The sequence below is a fragment of the Sander lucioperca genome, chromosome 7, assembly GCF_008315115.2.
Source record: "Sander lucioperca isolate FBNREF2018 chromosome 7, SLUC_FBN_1.2, whole genome shotgun sequence".
In the NCBI taxonomy this organism is placed as follows: domain Eukaryota; kingdom Metazoa; phylum Chordata; class Actinopteri; order Perciformes; family Percidae; genus Sander; species Sander lucioperca.
In genome coordinates this window covers 37,651,908-37,669,706 of record NC_050179.1, presented here as the reverse complement: position 1 = coordinate 37,669,706, position 17,799 = coordinate 37,651,908, and the positions used below count along the sequence as shown (strand labels likewise).

The following is a 17,799-nucleotide window of genomic DNA, read 5'->3' as shown; positions in this document are numbered from 1 at the left end:
CCAAATGAAAAAGAAAAAAACATGATAACATCACATGCTCAGCCTTGGTGGCTGGCATGTTGCATTATGCATACATGGTTATATATTTACATCTCCCACTTTCTTCCTTGTGCCCTTTTATTCCACTGCTTGACTAGTTGGACATTTTGTTATGACTCGCACGCAGAATCAGAATGATCTCACAGCTCACAACAGCATGTATAAAGAGACAGCCTTATTCAGCCGGCAGCAGAGCACTGTCCAGCTGATATCTCACACTTGATTATTGGATGATTGGATGGTGATGTGGCAGATGATATGGAGAATATGATGAGACAGAGAAGAGAAAGAAGCAGGAAAAACATTTTGGCTGTGTAGGAGAGGGAATCAGGGGGAAAGTATGATACAAAGTATTTAGATGCCAGAAGACAAAAACGACAGGAGGCAAAGAGTTGGAGCTTGAAAAGCGGCCGTTTATATTCCTTCTAAACTTTAGGATACAACAGACCAGATAGGTGGATGTGCCTGTTTTGCTGTACCAGTGGCTGGATCTTTTTTTTTTTTTTTTAATCAAAGGATAATGAAGTCACTTAACATAAAATATGATGCTTTTGGCCTCTTCGTTAATAGTCCGCTACTTACTTTTGCATCATTTGTAAATCCTGTGTAGTTAAACTTTAATTTTGGTAGCTCTAGAAATGTCAGCTGCCATTACAGCAGCAGTGCTCTTTGTTGTGATCTGTCATCTGTTAACATCTGCACAAATTTTATTCTCTGCTTCCCAATCTGTCTGTCAGTCTATCTTTCTGTCTGTCTGTCCTTGCTCTTGCCTGAGAGAGGGAACATTTTCCCGAGGTGATATTACTTCCACAGAAAGAAACACCTCCTGCTTCCTATCTGTCTGTCGCACTTTTATGAATATGAGACTGAATGGCAGAGTGCAAACCTGCCAGTACAATAACATCACATCTACCCCCGCCGTACTCTAGGACAGGTGCATTATAAAAGGGCACGTAAACTGCAGATGGAAATTGCAATTGCTTCTGGGACTGTGGCCTAGAACTGTTGGTTATTCCTATAAAAGGCCAAAAATCAGTTTCTCCATGCTTTTTTTCTTTCATTAGAGAATAGATTGTTTCACCTGTTTCGTCCAGTCAGTGTTCATTTTTCACAAAAAAAACTGATGAGTATGTCTAACCAGATATTGAGTTATTTATATATGCTCAAAACAGACAGCAGACTGCTGCATCATATGTGTAAAAACAATCACTTCATGCTTGATGCATGCATTTTTTTTTTTTATTCGCTTATGCCATTGTGTGTGCAGGTGGTCAGATTTGCAAGTGTGTTCATACTGTATTTGCATATGTTCCGTGGTGACACATATGTTCTGCATGTACTGGTTGTCTGCCCTCAGTCCAAGTCCCAGCTGGTGGAGAACAACTCTGCTTGTACTACACACACACACACACACACACACACACACACATGGTTGAGTTTTTTATCTGGCCATATTTAATATCAGTCACAATAAAATGACATAACAAAAGGCCATGATGACAGGGAGAAACAGACCAACATCCTCCAGTGGAAATCTTTGCAGCAACTAACGATTATTTTCATTATTGATTAATCTACCAATTATTTAATTACTTTCTCCTTTCACAGTTTACGAGAATCTAAGTTGACATTTTCAAATAGTTTATTTTATTCGACCACTAGTCCTAAATCCAAAGAGATTCATTTCTGCAAATTCTCCCAAATTACTGTAATTTTTTGGCATTTTCGCTTAAAAATTACTGTAAATAGCTGCCAAATACATTTCTAAAATCTAATACAGACAAAGATGCTTGTTTTTTTTAATTATTCATGGCCTATTTGCTTGTCTCCTCAATTTATAGAAAATGAGGGGAAAAAAACGAATATTTCCTTGATATGACGTGGTCATGGTCGTGGTTTTGCGTTGATCTTTAGGAGAAGCTGTGTGCATATCTTTGCTGTCTGCAGAGCCCAAGCAGAAATTGAATGCAAAGAGCGTGTTTTGGTTCTAAAAGCAAAAGTGTTTCCTTGCTCTGTAGTGTCCTCTCCCCCCCTATATATTTCCCAGCTCTTTCACTCAGCCTCCTCCTCGTCTCTTTCTCTCTCTTTTTCCCTGCCTGCCGGCCCCATCACTCTCTCATTCCTTGTATCTGTGTGTGTGTGTGTGTGTGTGTGTGTGTGTGTGTGTGTGTGTGTGTGTGTGTGTGTACTGTGTGTCTCTGGATTGCTGCCTAAGCAGTGACGGAGACACCATTACCCCGTGGTTCTGGTTTGTTAGTGCTGTCTCTGGGCAGATCAACCTCAGATAGGACACAGTAAGAGGCGTAAGGAAGAGGATGCCGCCACTGCAGAGTGGGAAGAGCAGTGTGTTCATATGGCGTACAGTGATGTTTTAATCACACTGTAAACAAGGTAGATGGAGAGCACTTGAAGAGCAGTCTTGTATTCATAAAGTAATTGTATGCCCTGTACTCACTTATTAGTTAGTCTTAGTCTCTAATCTCTTTTAGTCTCTCTAATTAGTAAGTCTTTTTAGTCTCCCACACAAAGAAAATAATCTTTTCCTTTTAAACATTTTAACTCATAGGTCTGGATTAGGGTTAGGGTTAGGGTTAGGGGTTAAGTCATTTCAGCTAACTCCTCTTTTAATCTCTTATACATTTTAAAAAGTCTGCAGAAGAATTGGCATTTGTGATGAGCTGAGAAGAGGCAGGCAGTTCACAGGTCAGTTATGTTCTCAAGTCTTTAGGCCAAGAGAGATGTCAAAATAAATCTTCACACGGCAACTTCAGTCATAATTCATCAGGTCAGCATGAAATCTTCAGCTCCAAGACTGTGTTTTTTATGTTTCTTGCAGCTGTGTAGTCATCCGTCTCCTCGACGCTATTCTTGGTAGAGTCTGCACACACTCAACATTCATGACTCACAGTATTTGCTGACATTGAACTTGAAAATTGCCGTAGATAGCCATTGCAGTAAACATGGTGTGCTATGACTTTTCTTAGCGATTTGACTAATGGTTGTCACGAAAAATTGCAAAACACTGTGATTGATTTCCACATACACAACAATAGAAAAAAATGCTGCAGACAGTGCTGAAACCCACCCCTCTTTGGAACCATTTTGCTTCATCATACTTTCACGTAGGAAAATTATTCAAATCATACTGGTCACAAGACTTTTTGATAGCTAGCACGGTTTTACACAAACACAGTTTACATTTTATGATTTTTTTAAGAAGTATGTTGCCTATAAACCTCTAAGATACAGCCACTGCTATTAATACTACCTGGTGATATTAGCACTAATACCAATGCCTGAAGTAGTAGTAGTACTATTACTGCCACAAAAACACTATCACCCATAGGTTGGTTGAATGCTATCACATCCAGCGTCTTACAACCATTGCTCCCTGACATTTTCTTGGCAAACATCCAGAATCTGAAAACTGGGATACTGTGATATGCACCAAGCATCTTACCTTGCACGGCAGCTGGATTCTCGCGATCACACGAAATTCCATCTTGTCAGGCCTCATCTTCAAATTGAACCAGATACAATTGTTCTTTGTTTTTGGAAAGCCTGGTCTGGTCCTGGTGCGCAGGGAAATTATCATGTTGCAAAGTATGTTATTAAAGTGCATTATTCTCAAGGGTCAGCTGTCAAATTCACAAATAGCAACAACACACGTTGACTGTTCTGTAGATGACTGATTTGCTGTCAGCCCATTCCCTGATGAGGGTGTGAAGCTGTTGCTTGATTTGACCTCCTTCAAAATAAATTATGAAGCCCAGTGAAGGACCTGTCAAAGTCACACTGGTTTTCAAACCTCCTGTGTCTCATACAGTAAAGAACAACACACAACCAAAATATATTAGAAATGAGGAGTTACGGGCATCCGGGTAGCTCAGTTGGTAGAGCGTGCGCCCATATTTAGAGGTTTACTCCTCGACGCAGCGGGCCTGGGTTCGACTCTGACCTGCGGCCCTTTGCTGCATGTCGTTCCCCCCTGTTTCTCCCCTTTCATGTCCTCAGCTGTCCTGTCAAAATAAAGGCCTAAAATGCCCAAAAAATGATCTTTAAAAAAGAAAAGAAAAAGAAATGAGGAGTTACATTTCCAGAGGTGTTTAACATATTTCCCCCCACCAACTGTTAACAACTGCAGTTACATTACTGCTGAAGCAGACAAGACTCTGAAGCAGCAGAGGTACTGTTTGGTGTTAGGCAGGGAGGACACATCTGGCATTTTTTTCTTTAAAGTAGGGAATCTCCATTGAAGAAAAGGCTTAGCAAAACTTAAATACTTCCTAACATTTATGAACTTTATAAAAAAGAAGCTCAGTACACCCTGGTGAATTTGATGGGGCCTCCATTAAAGGACAACAATTGCGAAAGAGAGCAGCTGTGGTTATAGATCAAGCTTTCCTGCATGAGGAGAAAGGATACATTACAGGTTTCTCTCCCCTCCCCTCTGCTCTTGCTCTTCTTTTACATTAGCTTGGTATCGAGAAAGGGCAGTAAACATGGATGGAGGGGCTGAATCAATATCTCATGAGATGGTATTACTCCCTTCTTTGGATTTTGTGCTCTACACTATGAGCCCACCAACCCCCTCCTCATCTCCTGTGGTGCTCCCCCCTCCCCATCTTCCCCAATGGTCCCTCCCTGGAGTGAAGTGGGAATTATGCATCGATTTCTGCTGTGTGTGGTGAGAGTGTATCATGTCTGAGCTAAGCTGCGCACTAGTGTGTACACTGTAGCATGCATTGTGGAAATCAGTGCATGTTGATAAAACACATCTGACAGATTCTGTGTGATTGCCTCAAAGTGGATCATACTCACTAGTCACTTACAAAGCTTTTTTTAGAGATGAAACTGTGTCTGGCACCGGGGTCTGCTGGATGGCAGTCAGCCATGGAAATAAAGCCAACTTAAAGGGATACTTTAAATCCAGCTCTGTGTCATCTTTGTGTGGGCAGTGTGTTTAGATGAACAGAGTTTGGCTTCCCTCCGTGGCGCCAGTTCACAATGCGCGCAGATATCAGTCGTGACGCGTTTAGTGTCATCTGGCGGATCATGGCAGACCTCTGCTGCTCTGCTCAGCTAGGAGCTCCATGTGCTGTGGCCATGGAGGGAATCCAAACACCATTCATCTGCACACACTGCCCACCCTGCCATGACACAGAGCTGGGTTTTAAACAGGAAAAATCTCTTTAAGTAATTTAAGTATTAAGTATGGCCCACTCAACAATGTCTTTTAAAGTCATGGTGGTTATCTGAAGCGTAGCCATTAAACAATTACTATATTATTCCTTTAGTTTAAATGATATTGTTGTTTGGAGAAAATAAACTATGCTCTTTGTGTATGCTAGGTGGTGTTGACCTGTGACCTTTAGCAACAGGCTCAGAGATGCTGTTGAGCATATAGATAAGGACCTGTCTGCCCTTGTGTTTGGCTGTGTTTTATATGGGTGGGGGTGTGTTTTGTCAGGACCTAAAGGGAAGGTCATTTGTCTTTGTAGTTGAGTCACACATCAGGAACACTTTTCCTGCATATGTTTACGGCTCTTCCTTTTGTTTTTTTCTCTCCTGTGTCTGTATGCGTAGTGTGTGTGTGTGTGTGTGTGTGTGTGTGTGGGGGGGGTTGGCTGCGGATGTTGTGATTGAGACCAGAGAGGGAGGGGCAGCAGGATAGAGTGGTGGTGGTGGTGGTGGTGGTGAGTGACTCCAGCCCATCAGTCGGGTCTCTTTGTTGTTTCAGGTTTTTATGGTTGCGCTGACTTGATGGAGAAGAGGGGAGGAAGAGAGAAAGTGGGGGCTGGTCGCTGCATAGAGAATGATTTAGTCAACAGAACTCAAAAGGAACCACATGATTTCGCTCAGTTATTTCATTCTTTTAAACTCTTATTATTTTTCTTTTGTTCCTTTTTCTAAAATCTCATGATTCTCACATGAAGAGAGAACAGGACTTAAAGAAGCTGTTCTCTCTGCAGAGACACTTCAGGACCGCCCAGCCCTGCATAGATTATGTTTTTAAGAAAGCTCATTTTTACTGCAGTGAAACACAGTAGTTGGTAAGAGGGAACAGGACTTCCCTGCCTGCAGGCTGCTGTATTGATTAGTCGTCTATTTTAGCTGTGTGTGCTGCAAACTCTGAAAGCACAGCAAAAAAGCAGCCTGTTCTCTCACAAGGAAAACTTTTGGTTTTGCAACACAAGGATCTTCCATGTGTGAATTTAAGAACTATGGTTGGGACATCTGCTGCTTATATTTATTGTTATTTTCCACATGGTTTCTTGATTTTACAAATCAGTAATTTAAAGCATCACTGATTTCAGTTATTCTGCCTTTTTTGTGTCTAGAGCGATTTTGTTTCAGCTCCTGTCTTCTTTCATGCTTACCATCTCTGCATGCCGGGGAAAGAGAAACCTCCCAGCTAGATGACCAGAGGCCATTATATCCAGCAATGATGTAGAGCAAGGATGAGCATGATCCTCTGAATTTCCTGCCTATGCCCCCCTCATCACAATTAAAGTGCACATACTCACTGGCATGCGTGAGCACGTGCACACCCAGACATGCACTTACACTGTTATGGGTGCGCGACAGAATCAGGGTCAGTGGATTTGTCTTTGTCACTTCTATGCTGTTAGGGGATGTAAAGGATCAGGCAAGTATTAAATCATCCCCTAGTTAACCCATTTAATTAACCCTATCCTCCATCACAAGAGAGCTGATGATGTCAAGTGAGGTCATTAAAACTGAAAGGGTATATATACATATATATATATATATATATATATTTGAAATAGCACACCATATTATATATGTATGTATGTGTGTAGTTGTTGTGGGCCTGCTTTTGGAAGGTTTGGAGAATGCTTAAAAAAACATAATAGGCCTGAGGATGCCTGCCTCCATTTTCATTGCATAAGCATGGCTATACTGTAGTCTCTTTGCTTGATAAATTACTTAAACAATCAATCAGTTATCAAGCAGAAGAAGTGAAATTAGCCCTTTCTCAAAACCTTTAGTACTTACAGTACTTCAAATCCAGAGGTTGAATTCTAGCTAAAAAAAATGATAATGAGAAGGAACAGAAACGTTTGAATGTAGACAAGATACAAAATACGGAGATGGACTGGTAGCTGGAGAGGTGCCAGTTCACCTCCTGCGCACTGCCAAGGTGCCCTTGGGCAAGGCACCGATCCCCCCCGAATTGCTCAGGGTGCCTGTTCAGCAGTCGCAGCCCACTCACTCTGACATCTCTCCATTAGTGCATGTAAAAGAACCAGAGCATGTGTGTAACAACAACAGAGTGTAAATTGTAATTTCCCCATTGGGGATCAATAAAGAGTATAAAATTAAAATAAAAAATGATTAGTAGCTTGTACAATGATTCCCACAGGTCTGCGGGCTTGGCATGGAGGCTCTCCTGTGGCTACACAAAAGCACTGAGTCACCCAGAGGCCCCATGTGTCAATACCAAGAGGGTCACTGTGTGCAGACCAGCCTTTCCATTGTAGTCAGTGTTTGTCTGGCTTGGCTGAGCCCTCTTTATCAGCAGAGACCCTCCACAGAGATAGGAGACAATGTTATCAGTTGAATCTGTCTCCTGCCGTTGTGTCTCTCTCCCTTGTGTGCCTCTGGCTGCCTCTCTGGGTGTGTCTGCTGGCACTAACACCGAATACCAATCAGCCTGTGAGCTTTCAAACACCTCCATCTTTTTTATTTCTCAACGCCATCATCATTACTCTCAGCACACTCGTCCAAGCTCACCTTCCCTCGTCATGATTTCTTTCTTGAACCTTAGATTACTTGTCCCATGAAATACTTCTCCCACTTAGTCAAGCAAAGATATGGCAAAGGGATGAAGGACTATAGGGAGGGAGCTGTGTAAGAGGAGACTAGGAGAACAGGTCAATCTCCACACTCCTTATTAGCGCTCTAATTCGTCTTCAGCCCCGGCAAGTCCCTGAACAGTTGACTCACTGAGGAGGCCCAGTACTTAGTTGAGGCTCATAATGGAAATGGTCTTTTGTCATTTATTGTAGGAGGATTATGATGGAGGGAGAATCCACTTAAAGAATTCTGGACAAGGATAAATAAAAATATAAGTGTTATAAGTTAATATGGCAAACTTACACAATTTGATGGCACTGTAGAGAAGTGAAGAAGAGTTCAGTTGTAACGTTGGTATATTCAGTATCCACCAGCAAAAGTGAACTGCTGTTTATTCACACAAAAGTATGTTGAATGATACTTAGTTCCGTATGACAGTGTACTAGAGCTGGGCAATATGGAGAAAAACAAATACATCCATGTCGATATTGTGGCGATATCGTAGGGACTATTGGTGCTTTCACAAAATATTTACACAATGAGAGTTTTGATAAATAATCACCAATAATGTGGATACAATGACTTAAGTGGGTAAAGGCAAACAATAAAACAGCTAGTAAGTCTGGTAAGTTCAGAAAAGTACATCACTTTACTGTAAGGCAGCCTTTAAAACCAGGAAAAGACAACACTTATGTCCTATCACGATATTACGATATCCAAAATCTAAGACAATATCCAGCCTCATAATCAATATCGATATAATGTCGATATATTGTCCAGCCCTACAGTGTACTTTATACTCTCAGCCTCATGTTTATCTATTCTCATTGAACATCAATGTGTCCTCACTGTTACGGCCTTACACGCTAACTCATGGCAGGTATGCTGCAGCCAAATAACAAATATAAAGTTGCATATGGTTTGTGTGCAACTATGTGAGTGAATAAATGTGCCGATGCAATATGGTAAAGCTGTGTCCCAGACATATCCTCTCCCTCAGGGTACAACCTGATAAACAGTGATTCGCTGATGCTTACACACTCATGGACACTATATGAACAGAATTAAAACAAGGCTAACTAGAATATTTCATTGATCATGATCAGTACAATAGTATAAATAGTACAAATATTATTTAACTAACTTCCTTTATTCTCGAATGCTTTCCTATTTCTTTCGTTCTGTTCCTAATTTCTCAAAGGACAAACGTTTTCAGTCAAATAACGTTACCGCCGCCAAAATACCTTTATAATCTTTAAATACCTTCATAACCTCGGAGCAATGAATACCTCCGCTAAGTGTGCTTTACCGTGTTTCTGACCGTGAGTAGCTGCAACTTAAGTATGTGACGCAAATATGTAATGGCAGGTGTATTGTTTAGGAGCTAAGGAAGCGCAGTGTCAAGTGTGAAGTTGTTTGGGTGAGCGGTTCTCGAGAAAGCTGTAAGCAGCAATACTACAGGCCAAGCAATTGGCCACCCCAAACAGGCATGTTTTAAATGGACAATGCACTAGTTTCATTTTAAATTGAACACCTCTGGGTGTTTTCCTCTTCCTTCCTTTCTTCTGTCTGTCTGTCTGTCTGTGTCGGGACACTCAGACAGGGCACTCAGCATTAAAGCCTCATCTCCCCCTTCTCACTCAGTGCTTTTTTTGTATTTTCCATTCTCGATTTCCATTCCCGATGGCTCTTGTTCTCTCTCCAAACGAATAGCAGGAGTCAGGGATGAATACCAGTGAAGTGCATGGACATGTGTGCCTGGAGCCATGTGTATTTTTTTATATGTATTTGTGTGCTGGAATGGCATAAAGGGTAGGCCATGTGTTTTTGTGGTTGACTTGTTCATGATCTACTGCAGGGCGCAGAGAAAGCTACATATGACACGGTTGCAGCTGGTACAGTTTGTGCAGTTAGTAAGTGTTTTTCCTGTCTGCTCACGCTGATCAGAGCCTTCTATATACAGTAAAGGCAAAGCATAACATCCTGTACGCCTCTTTATATTGTGTGTAAATAACTTTAGATCCCAAAAAGTAGAAGTAGAAGATACAATACTTGTCATCGAGGCAGCAAGTAGTAGTAATGGTCCACTGTTTATTTTCGTTCTGGGTTAGTGTGCCGAAGGCATGATCGTAGATGATATGGATATAGTTAGGAGGAGAGGAGACTGTAAGGATGGATTTGAGGAGAAAGGATAGGAAATAAACATTCAGTTGGGATCCAACAAATCTTCCGCCCCAGCTGCCTCTCTGTCTACCGATTCAATGTCCATTCAGCCAGACACAGACTGAGCACACATAAGTGATAAGCATTCTGGGAAATAATCCAGGCATCTTTCTTTTAAGGAGCAGACTTCAGCCAAATGGAATCACTTTAACAAGCCACATCTTTTTAACTAGAAACACAGCCTGTCCCCTGGCAGACCTTTCAGCTTCACACAGCATGTACTGTATACATTGTGTTGGTGAGAATGCGACAGATGTGACGCTATTGTGGATTTCTTGTAACTGGCAGGGCTTTTTCCTCTATAAATCACATTAAGGCATTATAGATTTTTTTTTCCTCAAGTGTCAGCATAATAGCATATTGTTATCAGAGGAATAATAGGCTTCGCTGCTCTAAATAAAAAGGACAAACAGAAAGCAAGGCAATTCGCATGTACCCTCTTTACTATCTATAAACATTCATATCACGTCAGCTCCAGCTAAATGTTTATGTTACAGTAATTCTTTAATAGAAGAGCTTTCTACCAACTGGGGAAATTAAAGGATTGAATAGCCTGGGCACTTATAATAAAAACTATAAACATCCAGGGCTCCTGGTGGCTTAAAGCACACACACATACACACACACACACACACACACACACACACACACACACACACACACACACACACAAAGCAATGCCGGTACTGCAGCTTCCTTATTTGAACTTTATTTTTAGGGATCGTATGCATTATCTTGTGATCATTATGTAATTTCTTCTTCACAAAGGACTATACATTTTGTATGCATACACAGTTCAAACAGTTTAAACATGTGTTGCCGAATTGTTTTTAATAATGCAATTACTTCTAATCATGTGTTTTATTTGTTAATTTTGTTAGTGTGACTGACCTCCATTCTTGCTGGGCTGTGATTACCCAGCTTCCCCTCGCTTGTGAAAATGTGCTTGTGTGTTTTTATAGATGACAGATCTCTTGACTTGGCACTTTTCCCTGTGGCTGAGAAGCACATGGGGACGTTTTCTTTGTCCTTGTGAAAGGGCGAAATATGCCAGGGCAACGTTTCCTATAAACCTGCATTAGTGGCTCATCATGGGTTTTAAGTACATCAGAGTTATAGGATACTAAATATACTAAACTGAAAAGGAGTTGTATGTATTAAACTTCCCTTAGCCTTACTCTGATTGGGTGTCAGAGTAAGACTAACCTTTGAGCAATACTTAGTAACTTCTATTTAAAGGGGCACGCCACCGATTTCACACATGAAGTTCAAATCACGTGTCAAAAAAGTAGTAATCAGCCTGCAAAAACAGTTGTATAATATTTTCTGTGGCCCTGGGGGGAGCTTTCTAACTTTTGAAAAATTACCCTGGTGATGTCATTGTGATGTCATCAGGGTTACCTCAGCTTGGGCTTGATATTTAAGAATTTTAACAGAAAGCCTTGAGTTGTGTGGAGTTTAAAAGAAGTGGGGTTTTAAGAGGGAGTGGTGAGGGTCTAATGAAAGATGTTATTGGGTTGCATTATAGGTAATGTAGGATCTATTGTTTTGATCCATACTAGAAAATGTAATTCAGGATGTGTCAGCCTCTTCCACTTTGATTTTGACCTTTCTTTTTTAAATCTGTCTCTTGTGATTCCCTTAACTTTGTGATACTAAATGACTGGAATATCCCTTTGAGACACATACTGTAGCTGTTCTTACTCCGAGCAACTGCAGCAGTAAACTTGGATTTCTGGATTACCAACATTACAAGTGAGTTAATGAACATTATAATGAGTGTGCATATTTCTATTACAGAGTAATCATACAAGTTAATTACTGTTTTAGATGCATGGACATAACTAGGGTTGCAAAATGATGTAAATGTTATTGACTAACCAAACTAAAGAAACATCATCAATTTCATTTGTAATTGACAGTACTGACAGACCATAGACAGGCAGCAATTTGTGAAGTGGAAACTGTTTCTTACCGTTCTGCTGCTCCGTTTACCTCACCAGACTTGTGTACTGCAGTCCAACATGTATTTGTCAAAAAGAAATGAGTGAGTCAGGATTACATCTCGTGTGTCTGTGTTTTGTCCACTCAACTCAGGCTGATGTGTGTTTATGTGTGTTGTCTTGTTGTGACTGGATGTTGACACATCGCATGCCGCTTCGGACTTATGTCTTTTCTATTTATTGCACTCTTGATGCTGTTCTTCTGAGATTTTTTTAGGATATTCATTCTGAGCTGTCATTGTTTTTCCTGTTGGTCTTTTGTTATGGATTATTTGGCTTGATTCAACACTTGTGGCATTGGCATAGTATGCTTTACAACTGATCATCAAACAAATCAATGACAAAGTGTATGACATGCTGCAGCAAGAAACAATCTGTCTGCTTTCAAACATTCATTTCCACACACACAGAGTTCTCCTCATGGCGCTGACAGCTATGTGGCTTCTCAGCAGCAGTCCTGCATGTCTCTCTCCATGGTACTGAAATCCCAGATGTGGTTGGCTGGGCCGACCATCTGGACAGGACACAACCGTGTGTGTGTGTGTGTGTGTGTGTGTGTGTGTGTGTGTGTGTACCCTGATTAGAGCTCTGCAAGAAGCATTTTGGGTCAAACCTGTGATCCAGATTTAAGGCTGTCTTGTCTCAAATTGAGCAGTACAGGTGGCACATTTCTCATCTTGTATTTTCATAAAATACCAACGGGTTAGTACAACTACACGATTTTAATCGGTCTTTAATCCACATCTATCATGGTACAATTTAAATCCTCAATTTTATTTTATTTTCTCTCTGTCTCATTATCCATGAATTACCTTCTGACTGTACAGTGATTAACAAATGATTAAGGATATTCTGTACCAGTCATTAAATAATATTTTAGGTCATCCTCATCCTCTAATTAAAATCCACATTAATTAGAACCTAAATACAGAAGGGCACATTCATAGATTATAAATGGTTTATATATAATATAATAATATTATAATGTTTTTTCTTGCTCTTTTTTTGCTCTCTGACCTTTTTAATTTAATAAAGTCTAGATCTATAAATTATAAATAAACTTGTTTTTACAGTGTATGCTGCTGGGTAGACCTGATATGTCCACTTAATTATGAACGTTTGGTGGTGATTAATTGCTGATGTAAAAATAATTCACTCTTCTCCATCCTGGGTGAAAAAAATAGACTCCTGGTATATATATAAACACACCCACAGGTCCTCCCCTGACTCCTAATTAGGAGCTGCAACAGACAGGGAAGGATTTCAAGGTTGCACACGCTCCTCCTCTCACACTGGTGCAGCGGTTGGTTTGTTCTCTCTGTCTGCTCCTATTTCCATGGCCCGAGGGATGAATATCTATAGAGGGGGACTCTATTGTATAGACTTTATCCACTGAGGCACAGAAGGCCGAGGAGCCTCAAGGTTGAATGCATTATGGGGTTTTCAGTACGCCAAAACGAGCCGGCTGCCAATCTATGACTCCATGTTAAAATCATCCTGAGGAATAGTATTAAACTTGAATGTTCGGCACTGTTCTTCACATGTTATCTGGCTTGAATAACTGTGTTATGTTTTCTAATTAGGACACAGATACAAGGCCAATGCAAATCCATCATTATAATGATACAGCATGCAGTATTGTTAGTGACGTTCATGTGATTAGCCTGAAAAATACAGAGCTGTCAGTGTTATTTTTAGCCAACCAGAAACTATGGTGCAACAGCATCAGGAGGGCCAGAGCATACTGTGCTCCTTTAGGCCTATGTGTAAATATTGAGCCTCAGCCATCAGTGTTCACTCACTGTGACTTCCTTCAGGAGGAGCAGTAGGCAGATGGAGCGAGCGGACTTTTGAGGAGCACGGCTCAGCCCATGAAGAGGGTTGTTACAAAACCATCTGCTTCTCGTTACGCATCCAAGACCCACCGATTCTCCGTGTATGAGTTGCTGCTGAATCACTGCCTGCAACTGGGACAGTCCTCTCTGTGTGTCTGTCACTGTGGGGCTCGGCCTTTTCATCGGCTGCCATGTTTATCATTCTTAAATACTAAATCAAATGTGTGAGTAGAGTGTCGAAAGTTGGAATAGAGTGCTTATTCTTTGGTCAAATATTTCCTCAACTAAATCATACATTAAGGGTATTTTTTTGTATTTAGGCAAAGTTGTTGCACAGCTGATCCTGTTATAGTATGCTATTTTGGGAAATACACTTTATATCTGTCTGTTAAATGTAAGGCTATAGCCATCAGCCAGTTAGCTAAGCTAAGCATAAACAGGGGGTCAGCCCAATGGTCCCACAGTCCTATGTTCCCACATTTCTAAGATTTTTCTTAAAATTAGGCCCTATGTTCCCACAGCCCTATGTTCCCACATTTCTAGGACATTTTTAAGGGTTAGGGTGGGTTAGGGGTTAGGCGATCATAGGGCCTAATTTTGGAAAAGAATCTTAGAAATGTGGGAACTGTGGGAACATAGGGCCTAATTTTGAACACAATCTTAGAGCTGTGGGAACATAGGGCTGTGGGAACATAGGGCCTAATTTTCAGTGGAAAAAAACTGACTGGATGCTCTCGTTGTTTCACTTCCTGCCTGGCTGTCTGGACGGCCCGCGGCTCGCATGAAAATAGACCTGGTGCGTATCTGGATCGCCTCCGGAACTGCTTGCCTAGTGGAAAAATGCCTGTAACTCTTGACAAGAAAGCGACTAAGAATATTTTCAAACATGTTGAACTATTGCTTTAGGACATATAACAATTATGCATTCAGAAGTTTGGCATATTTTGTTAAAGACGTGTTTATATTCCTCAAACTATGTTACTGAAAAAAACTCAGGTATCATTTTAGCATCAGTACCAAAACATTTCAAACATTTCCCGGCCCTTTCTGTTTCCAGTTGGCCCCCAGTCACAGTACAGTGAGTGTAAATCTTGCTCTCTCCTTCGACATGATGTTAACAGTCCAACAGCGGGACCCTGTGGGTCTAGGTTTTATGCTCGTCCCCCTGTAGGGCTCAGCTGTTGCTGTGAGGCCTGCTCGGACATTGACAGCCTCCAATCTGACGTGAGAATGCGAGCTCATTCAGTCGCACTGTGCTTGGAATTAATCAGCTTTTTTGTTCATGAGGCCCTCCCTCTTAATCGTTAACTACAATCACACTGTGCCTCCCCAGAGAGTGAGAGAGAGGGCACGGGGGCGAGTGAACAAGAGAGTGTGAAAGAGAGCGAGAAATAAAAGAGATGCAGTGAGAGACTGAGAGGGAAAATTACAGTTCATTATAATACAGTATTTCTACAAGAGTGTTTTCTAGTCATTATGAAGCAAGTCCCTGAGGACAGTTGAATGGTTGAATGGCTAAATATTCTGTGTATTTACAGCCGTTTTACTGGACTGATTATTACTGGCTTTTACTATTGTGCTAATTGTTAAATTTATGATCCACCATGGAAACAAAAGGGCCTGTTGAATTAGAATAAATATGTCTACAGAGAGAATCAGTGCCTTTCTGAATGAATAGAGCTTTATTTACCTGCTTTACATCATGTTATTGAATTGTGAGTTCATCGTGAGTCTTTGAGCTGTTTGCCTGTGTCGAGCGTTGATAGTGATTTACTTCATTTGTTGCTCTGCTGGCTTGTGATGAGTATTCAAACAGCTCGTCAGATGTGACAGGCAGGTGGTCAATAAAGCTAATTAGGCGACGTTCAAATCTCTCTGCTGGCAAATCGGCTCATCTCATTCATTCACACGAAACTACATGTCAATTTATTTAGCAGCAACACGGAGGTGTGGACTCATATATTATCATCAGAGGAGCTAAACATCCACAAGACAAACCCTCTCTTTGCCAGCGCTCTATATACTCCAAGATCTGCAATAAAGTAGATTTCTGGCTGTAATAAAGTGCCCCTGTCTAAAAATAGGACCTCAGCATTCTGCCTGCTGCTTACTTAACCTGTTAGCCCATGAATCAGAAGTAAATGGAAAATTGAAAAATGACTAGCGGTGGACAGAAAAGACAGCTGCATACTGGAGCTCATGTCTTCTCCGAATAATGGATGCTTGTACTTTATACATCATTCATCTCGAAGAGAAACATTGATGAAATTATGTTATTATGTTGAGGTGGGATTGGGAAGACTCTGTGAATTATTAATACTCTAGTCCAAATATATATGGCTCCCTGCATTTTTTTATTTGGCTTGGGTAACTCTCCAGGAATTGCATTACGATACATGCTGCATTGTTTACAGTTTCATGTGGAAATTGTAGACCATAAATTATAAATTATTTTTCAGAGACAGCGTTATTGATCCCTTGTCTCTGAGCTCTGAGGGGGGGGGCGATGCTGATCTGCTGAGAAACAGAAGGATGGTTCATAGTGTTTATCGAACCACCAAGGCAGCTGCTGCGTGTGCGTCGAGGAGTTTGCTGTTATGAAATCAGTCATGAAATTCTTTCTACATTCAGGCGACCTTGTCAGGAAAATAATGCACGACTGCACATTAGGGCTGGGCAATATATCAATATTATATCGATATCGTGATATGAGACTAGATATTGTCTTAGATTTTGGATATCGTTATATCGTAATATGGCATGTGTTGTCTTTTCCTGGTTTTAAAGGCTGCATTACAGTAAAGTGATGTCATTTTCTGAACTTACCAGACTGTTGTAACTGTTCTATTATTTGCCTTTACACACTTAGTCATTATATCCACATTACTGATGATTTTTTATCAAAAATCTCATTGTGTAAATATTTTGTGAAAGCACCAATAGTCAACACTACAATATTGTTGCGGTATCGATATTGAGGTATTTGGTAAAAAATATTGTGATATTTGATTTTCTCCATATCGCCCAGCCCTGCACATTTATACAAACTAAAATGACTATTCCTTAAACCTTGCACAAAGCAGCTGTATATCTCTGTATAACTGTATACATTTCACTTGTTGTTGGTCCATGCAGTCTCCCAAGCTTTTGCACATTTTTTACAGCACTAGTTTGGTACAGTAGGCCTGTTGTATGGTAGGCCTGTTTTGCTGTTGATGCATGCTTTGATTTTCCCAATCAAGCCTTGGCTTCTTTATCATGACAAGTCAGCGCTCAGTGCTGTGAAAACCTGTGTCAGGAAAATGGGAACAGTGTGTCTATTGATCACAGTGAAACATCATCCTACATAGTCAGAAAGCAGGTACAGCTACCTTGAGGGACAGCCCCTGCGAGTATGCTGTCAGTGGTCAAAAGAACAGCAGGAGTACGCCTAGTGGCCATTACTGTGAAATATGTACTGGCTCTACTCTACATGCCAGTGGGTGCAAATCCAGTGGTGTAGTCTACGTGATACGCAGGTATACGCAGTATACCCACTAAGAAAGATCCAGGATTTCCATATACCCACTTAAAAATGCGCAATGGCACGTAACAACATACTTTCCATTATAATTTTCAATATTCAGAATTGTCATCTGCGTTTTTTGTTCTTCACATAGGCTAAATAAAGGTATTTTCACCATAAATTGGTGCATAAAAGTGTGTCAGAATGCAGGATATGAAGTCTTTGACACTCCCCACCACTCCAAAAAAGGCCCATTCTGGCCCATATATATAGGCCCATACATATACAATATAGTATACCCACTACAATACATTAGACTATACCACTGTGCAAATCCCTCACATGGATTAGGATGTTGTTGTTACATGTTGCA

At 40.8% G+C, this 17,799-nt stretch overlaps 1 protein-coding gene across 8 annotated transcripts in view; it reads left to right on the top strand.

Annotated features, from left to right (window-relative positions):
• bicd1a (bicaudal D homolog 1a) overlaps positions 1–17,799 on the top strand; it is a 37,419-nt gene that overhangs the window by 2,588 nt on the left and 17,032 nt on the right. The gene's annotated exons all lie outside the window — the stretch shown is intronic.